This window comes from Macaca fascicularis, chromosome 3, assembly GCF_037993035.2.
Source record: "Macaca fascicularis isolate 582-1 chromosome 3, T2T-MFA8v1.1".
In the NCBI taxonomy this organism is placed as follows: domain Eukaryota; kingdom Metazoa; phylum Chordata; class Mammalia; order Primates; family Cercopithecidae; genus Macaca; species Macaca fascicularis.
In genome coordinates, this window is record NC_088377.1 from 193,180,865 (window position 1) to 193,188,732 (window position 7,868).

The window sequence follows — 7,868 nt, forward strand, 5'->3', positions numbered from 1 at the left end:
GAGGCAGACGCACTCTGTGCACTTTTCAACCTCAGTCTGAAATGCTGAAACCACAAGCTTCGGTCTCAGGATCCCACGTAGAAAGCCAGAACTCCACCTTCAGGAAAGGGAGGGCTCGGGGGCACATTCCCACCCTGCTCAAAAACCCTCTCCAGAACACTGCTTCCGTGACTCCAGCGCTCCCACCCTCCTGCCTGCCATCGGTTCCCTCGCGCCCACACCCACCTCGCTTTTGCCAAATGTATGTGCTCATCCCTTTCTGAATGCACTGGGAAGGAGAGCAGTAGATAGACAAACTGAGGAACGAAACAGCACAGAATGTTCTGGAAATCGCAGCAAATCTGGCTTGGGTTGGAGCACATGGGGACGTCAGGGCACGTGCTGAAGAGGAAGGACATTGGGGTCCTGGGTTGACTCCAGCTCTCCCACTGGCCAGTGGCGTGTGAAGCAAGTTCCTCAGCCACCTAAGCTCGAGTTCCTCACCTGTAAAATAGAGAAGACAATACCTCCTTGCAAATACGTGGCCAGAACTAAATGAGGCCAAGTGTGAGAAAGCGTCTAGCACAGAAGGAGACAGGAGGGGCTCTGGATGCTTCAGGGGGGTGAGGAGGGAAGTCCTGTCACTCCTCATCGAAGATCTGGGTTTTGTCAGGTGAGTGGTGGGGAGTCAGGGAAAGAGTTAAAGCTGGGGAATGGCTATTGTTATTATTAATCCCATTTTACAGATGACAACACTGAGGCACAGAGAGGTTAAGTAACTTGCTCGTGGGTGGCAGAGCTGGATTTAACCCCAGCTCCTAACCACCATCATGGTTATTCTTCCTTCAGCTGAACAGAGAGGAAGAGGAAGGACTTGAAGACTAAAGAAATGTCAGGCATTGAGGTAGAAGAACTGATTGATATCCAGAGGAAAAAACTGAACTTGGCCGTGGTTCCAACCTAGTGGTTAAGCTGCCGGAAAAACAAGAAGAATTTACATAATCTGTATATTCATCAATGGAGCATCTTGAACCAAGATAGATCCGTGGAGCCAGTGGCAGATCAACCCCTGGCCAGACATTTCACACATGGGCCTATCTAAGCTCTGCTTATTCCCTAGGCCAACCACGAGGGCTTGTTGAGCTTGGAGAAGAATCTGAGTCAGCTGCCGTCGCCCGTCCTCCAGCATAGCAGACTCTGGAAGGAAGATGTCCCGGTGTCAGGATTCAGAAATGCTCACCTGCACGTATACCAGAAAGAAATGTGTGCCAAGAAAAGGAAAGCCAGAGATTCGCGACAGGGGAGCTGCCACCATCACTGGTTACATAATCGGTGGGGCCCCTGCAAAACGAACATGCAGCGTCCCTTTGAAAATTATTAACAGTCGAAGACGACAGCAGAGCCTGGAACCAAGAGCAGGGCCTTTGACGATGTTCAGGGGTGATGACGCCCTCCCTTCCTCCCGCACTGTGCCTCTGACCCTGTATTTTTTGTTTTATTTTGAAACAATGTCAAGCTTATAGAAACGTTTCAAGTACTATGCAAATAACACTTTTTTCTTACTGAACTGTTTGATAGTAGATTCGAGGCTGAGACATCTGACTTTCCAGGAAACCTCAGTAATTTAGGGGGACAATAGAAGAGTCTGTTTGATGCGGTGGTTTTTTCCATTGCATCTTAACAGCTGGGGCACAACCGTGATGTGTCGCGTTTCTGATGTTCACGTCGATGACGTGATGAGAGTGGTATCCAGACTTCACTCTTCTGTCCTTTGTAGTTAGTTTCCTTATCCCTATTCTGTAGAAGAGGCAATAAAGGCCTTTTGCATTTGTATTGGTGCCCAGATCATTAAGATTATTTGGAGAAAGATATTTATCCATACATGTGTATACGCATATGCATATTTACAAATAGATGTATAGGTCTATGTATGTTTGTATACATACACTTATATTCTATTATGTTATCTGGTTTCTAAAACAGATTTGCATCAGTTTAAGAAAAAATAACAGGATGGTTAAAAAATTGTGCAGTCATTTAAATACTTTTATTTTCTGCTGATGGGAGTGCCAATTAGTATAATGTTTCTGAAATTCATCTTATTATATCAAGAGTCTTAAAATGTTTAAATATTGGCCGGGCATGGGGCTCACACTCACTCTCACCCCACACACACTCACACACACACACACACACTCACACACACACACACATTCACACACACACACCCCCTCCCACACACACATCCCCTCCCACGCACACATATGGGATTGTCAGCTGAAGAACTTAGAATGCCTAGAAAAATAAAAAGAGGCCGGGCGCGGTGGCTCAAGCCTGTAATCCCAGCACTTTGGGAGGCCGAGACGGGCGGATCACGAGGTCAGGAGATTGAGACCATCCTGGCTAATATGGTGAAACCCCGTCTCTACTAAAAAATACAAAAAACTAGCCGGGCGAGGTGGTGGGCGCCTGTAGTCCCAGCTACTCGGGAGGCTGAGGCAGGAGAATGGCGTAAACCCGGGAGGCGGAGCTCGCAGTGAGCCGAGATCCGGCCACTGCACTCCAGCCTGGGCGACAAAGCGAGACTCCGTCTCAAAAAAAAAAAAAAAAGAAAAAGAAAAAGAAAAAGAGATCAAACAGAAAAGAGAGCTTAGAGACAGAGCGGGTAGAATAAGCACTGCGGTAGGAGTTCCGGAGAGGAGACTGCCCTTTTCCTCACTTGTGCTGCTTGGAGTGTGTAGCCAAAAGCCGTATGCCCGAGATCTTCTCCAGAGTCATGTGCTCAGCCTGCGAGAGCTGCCCTGCTGAGAAATTATACTCCTCCACCTAGGGCACGGCTGGTGGACACAGGGATACACAAGCCCAGTCCTCGGTGGCTCACGCCTGTAATCCCAGCACTTTGGGAGGCCGAGGTGGGCGGATCACCAAAGGTCAGGAGTTCAAGACCAGCCAGGCCAATATGGTGAAACCCCATCTCTACTAAAAATACAGAAACTACGCCGGCATGGTGGCACACACCTGTAATCCCAGCTACTTGGGAGGCTGAGGCAGGAGAATCACTTGAACCCAGGAGGTGGAGGTTGCAGTGAGCCGAGATTGTGCCATTGCACTCCAGCCTGGGCGACAGAGTGAGACTTGTCTCAAAATAAAATAAAATAAAATAAAATAAAATAAATAAATAAATTAAAAATATTGCTTCAATGATGCCAGTTAGAGCAGAAATTCAGAGCACTTCAAGACGAATGCATTGGGTAGGCAGATGACAGATGATTACGAAGTCAAATGACCTAATGATCAGGAGCAGAGTATTATTTCGTCAAACACACACATGCAAAAGGTCAACTGGAACTCCAGAATAAAAATCTATGAGAAACTTGTGATCTAATGAGAAGCACACTTAAATGTAGAATGATTTGGAGCAATTAAAGGCATAAGAAGAGAGAATCCACTGGCGTCAGCTCTGGGCATAGCAGCAGCAGGCGTGTCTGTTCTCTCGCTGGTGGGTCCAGTGGTGCACCCTGGCTTTATTGCAGATACCTGGCATGGGGGATGGGATGGATGGAATGGCCCTCAGTGGGGGTCCACTGTCTTCTTACTGTGTCTCCCAGTTTTGCAGAGACTAAAAAGCAAAACCTACAGTTTCAGACTCCCTCCCAGTGGAGTTGCATTTGTGATTTATGTTTGGCCACCAGATGCGCTTCATGGAAGGCAGAAGTGGGGTGGATGTGTGCTTGTCTACTCTCTTTTTGTCTGCTCCTTTTGCTAACAAGTGTGGTCACCAAGGTACTGGGTTGTCTGCTGTTTTTTCTGTGGCAGGGTTAACAGCACCATGATGCCTAGAGACAGGGCATCAGGCTTCTGTTTTCTTTCTGAGGTGGACGTTGCTCTTGCAGCATGGTTCAGGAGCCTATAGAAGCATGAGGGGCAGCTTCTTGACTCTTGTGTCACACTTGAACTGGCTTCCTGGAACCCAGAGCATGCCTCACTTCCCCACTTTCCTGTTGGGGCAGAGATGGTAGCTGCCCTGGCTGGACACTGTGGGAGTTGTCCCTTAAAGTCCTATCTAGAGCCTTTCCTGCCAGCCCTTTGAAAACATTTTAAAGCATCTAGTTCCTTCTAGTAAATCTCTTTTGGTTTAAAATAGCCACCATGGCTCCTATTAACTGCAACTGACCAGTAAAATTAGTTTTCAATATTTTAGAATTAAACTGTATAAAAATATTTTAAAGTTACAGAACAGGATATAGAAGCTATAAATCTTAACTGTAAGAGAATTAGTGAGGCTGAGGGACTCAGGAAGGTGAGAAGAGGTAGAGAGAAGTGGGAAGTGCTCAGTCCTGCAACTTAACTATCTAGTTCATGGATGAAGAATAGATGTTTTGGTTTCTTTTATATTTTTTAAATTATAGATGCAATTAATGGATGAGCCAAAAGCAAAAATATAATTTAAAAAACTTGGCAGAGGATGAGAAAGAGGAGGGAAGATAGATGAAACCTCATTTCTGGCAATAATACTGTCTAAAGTTAATTAATAGAAAAACAGGGTTAGCACACACTTATAGTTAGAATGTAACCACTGGTTTGTTGAAGATTTGCTGGTTTTAAGTGTGTGGTCTTATTTCTGGGTTCTCTGTTCTGTTCCATTGGTCTATGTGTCTGTTCTTGTGCCAGTACCATGCTGTTTTGGTTACTGTAGCCTTGTAGTATAGTTTGAAGTTGGGTAGTATGATGCCTCCAGCTTTGTTCTTTTTGCTTAGAATTATCTTGGCTATTTGGGCTCTTTTTTGGTTCCATATGAATTTTAAAATAGTTTTTTTCTAATTCTGTGAAGAACGACAATTGTGGTTTAATGGGAACAGCATTGAATCTATAAATTGCTTTGGGCAGTATGGCCATTTTCACAATATAAATTCTTCTTATCCATGAGCATGGAATGTTTTTCCATTTGTTTGTGTCATCTCTGATTTCTTTCAGCAGTGGCTTGTAATTTCTTTTGAAGAGATCCTTCACTTTCCTTGTTAGCTGTATTCCTAGGTGTTTTATTCTATTTGTGGTAATTGTGGATGGGAGTTCATTCACGATTTGGCTCTCTGTTTGCCTGTTGTTGGTGTATAGGAATGCTAACAAACACAGCAATCCCATTACTGGGTGTATGTTCAAAGGAATATAAGTCATTCTGTTATAAAGATACATGCATATGTATGTGCATTGCAGCACTATTTACAATAGCAAAGGCATGGAACCAACCTGAATGCCCTTCAGTGATAGACTGGATAAAGAAAATGTGGTACATATACACCATGGAGTACTATGCAGCCATAAAAAGGAATGAGATCATGTCCTTTGCAGGGACATGGATGGAGCTAGAAGCCATTATCCTGAGCAACCTAACACAGGAAGAGAAAACCAAATATCACATGTTCTTACTTGTAAGTGGGAGCTGAATGATGAGAACACGTGGACACACGGTGGAGGGGGAATGACACACACTGGGGCCTGTTGGAGGGCGGGGGCTGAGAGGAAGAAGATCATCGAGAAGAATAGCTAACGAATGTTGGGTTGAATACCTAGGTGACGGGATGGTTTGTGCAGCAAACCACCATGGCACACTTTTACCCATGTAACAAACCCGCGCAGCCTACATGTGTACCCGTGAACTTAAAATACAAGTAGGAAAAATAAATGAAAGAAAGAAAAAAAAATTTTTTTAAGTAATCACTGGAAGAAGAGAAACAAAAGTTGTTAAAATGGGCTAACTCTGAGAGAGGGAGACTATCAATGTATTATAGGGAGAAAGATTTTTACTTTTCATTTTATACTTTACGTACAGTCAAAACTTCTATTACATGCACATAATTACTTATATAAAATACATTAAAATTATATAAATGTTCAGTTATAAACACAGTGATACCTGGAGTTTTTGGCAGAGCACTTTTCCAGAGTAGATATTTATGAGTCCTCGTCGATCTGAGAGTGTCTTTCGGCTGCACTTGCAACTGAGTAACTTGGTTGGACGTAGATTACGGAAATCACAATCTGTTGACCTAAAATTCTGTAGCTGTTGCTCCACTTGGCATTTCATGTTGTAGAAAAGTCTAACGTATATCTAACTTTTTCCCTTTGTAGACAAATTTTTTTTCATTATACATGTATTTTGTTTCCTTTATCCTTAACATTAAAAACTTTCACCAGGATAAGTCTAGATGAGATATCCTTTACTATTTTTTTTTAAATCAGCACTTAGTGGTTCCTTTCTAGTTGAAGATAAAGTCTTCCTCCAGTTTAGGAAATATTCCTTCTATTTCCTTCTCTCATCTGGTGTCTCTTCCTTCTCCTCTGTTGCTTTTTTTTTTTTTTTTTTTTTTTTGAGACGGAATCTGACTCTGTCACCCAGGCTGGACCTTGGCTCACTGCAACCTCCACCTCCCAGGTTCAAGCAATTCTCTTGCCTCAGCCTCCCAAGTAGCTGCGACTACAGGTGTCCATCATCATGCCCAGCCAATTTTTGTATTTTTAGTAGAGACAATATTTCGCCATGATGGCCAGGCTGGTCTTGAACTCCTAACCTCAGGTGATCCACCTGCTTCAGCCTCCCAAAGTGCTGGGATTACAGGTGTGAGCTACCAAGCCCAGCCTTTTTTTCCTTAGAATTCTTATTGTGTAGCTGTCTATTAACTTCTCCTCTGAGACTCCACTTGCCTGGTTTCTCCATCTCTGATCTCAGCCTCCAGGCCCCTCACACACGGATATCAGATTTGTCTTCCTAAGGCACAGCATTCCATGTTCTGCATGCTTGGTGCAACCTGGCTTCATACAGAGCCTTCATCCGAACCAAACCAGCATCCTTCCCTGAATTAAGCAAATCCATGGTAAAATAGTAATCAAATGTTATTTCCATAACGTGATCAAAAACATACCCAACAGAGTCATTGAAGCAAGAGAGATATTCTCATTAATTTCTGGATAAATCAATAATCATAAATATTAAAAAGGAGTCAAGATTTTCTATTTGGTAATATAATCACCTACCCGGTAAACAAATTAAAATCTACTGAAAAACTCTTATAACCAGTAAGGTAATTCTATACAGTGACTGGCTGGAAAATAAATACACAAAACTTTTGCTTTTTAAAACTGTAATAACAATAATCAGCCAGAAAGTTAAAGGGAAGAAATACGTGATTCACGAAATCAAGGCATAAGTGAGCAACATGCAGCTCCTAGATGTGGAAAATAACAAAAACTTCAGCTTGAGACTCGAAGAAAACTGGAATAAATGGAGGGGCAGTCACATTCTCGGGCGAGGAGACTTAAGGGTGTAAAGTCTCCATTCTTCCCAAAGTACTGTCTAAAGTGAACAGAAGTGAACCATATCACTCCCAGAGGACTCCTAAACTTTTGAATGTGTACCTTTAAAGTTTCTCCAGAATGCTAAATATAAGAGAAAAGGCATTATGGCTTGGAGGAAGAGTGTGTAAGGAGAGGAGACTTTCTTTAGTGGGGCAACCAAATTACACAGTGGGGCCACGAAAAGATGTGAAGTGGGGAGTGGGAAGCATTGGGCCAAGAAAACCCTAAAGAACTGTGCAGCCGGGGCTTCACTGTGACATTTGAAATCATGACGATGTTCTGTATAATTTATAGAACTATCTAATAGTGTCCTTACAATTTAAAATTAGATGTATAATTTAGGCCAGGCATGTTGGCTTATGCCTGTAATCCTTGTACCTTGGGAGGCCGAGGCAGGCAAATTACTTGAGGTCAGGAGTTTGAGACCAGCCTGGCCACCATGGCAAAACCCTGTCTCTACTAAAAATACAAAAATTAGCCGGGCATGGTGGCACATGTCTGTAATCCCAACTACTTGGGAGACTGAGTCAAGAGAA

The 7,868-nt window shown here is 43.3% G+C and overlaps 1 long non-coding RNA gene across 1 annotated transcript; it reads left to right on the top strand.

Annotated features, from left to right (window-relative positions):
• The first annotated feature begins 251 nt into the window (after positions 1-251).
• Positions 252-1,812, top strand: LOC141410019 (uncharacterized). Its single transcript, XR_012433236.1, has 2 exons — positions 252-652; positions 829-1,812. It is a non-coding gene; the product is annotated as an uncharacterized lncRNA (long non-coding RNA).
• Positions 1,813-7,868: the final 6,056 nt, after the last annotated feature.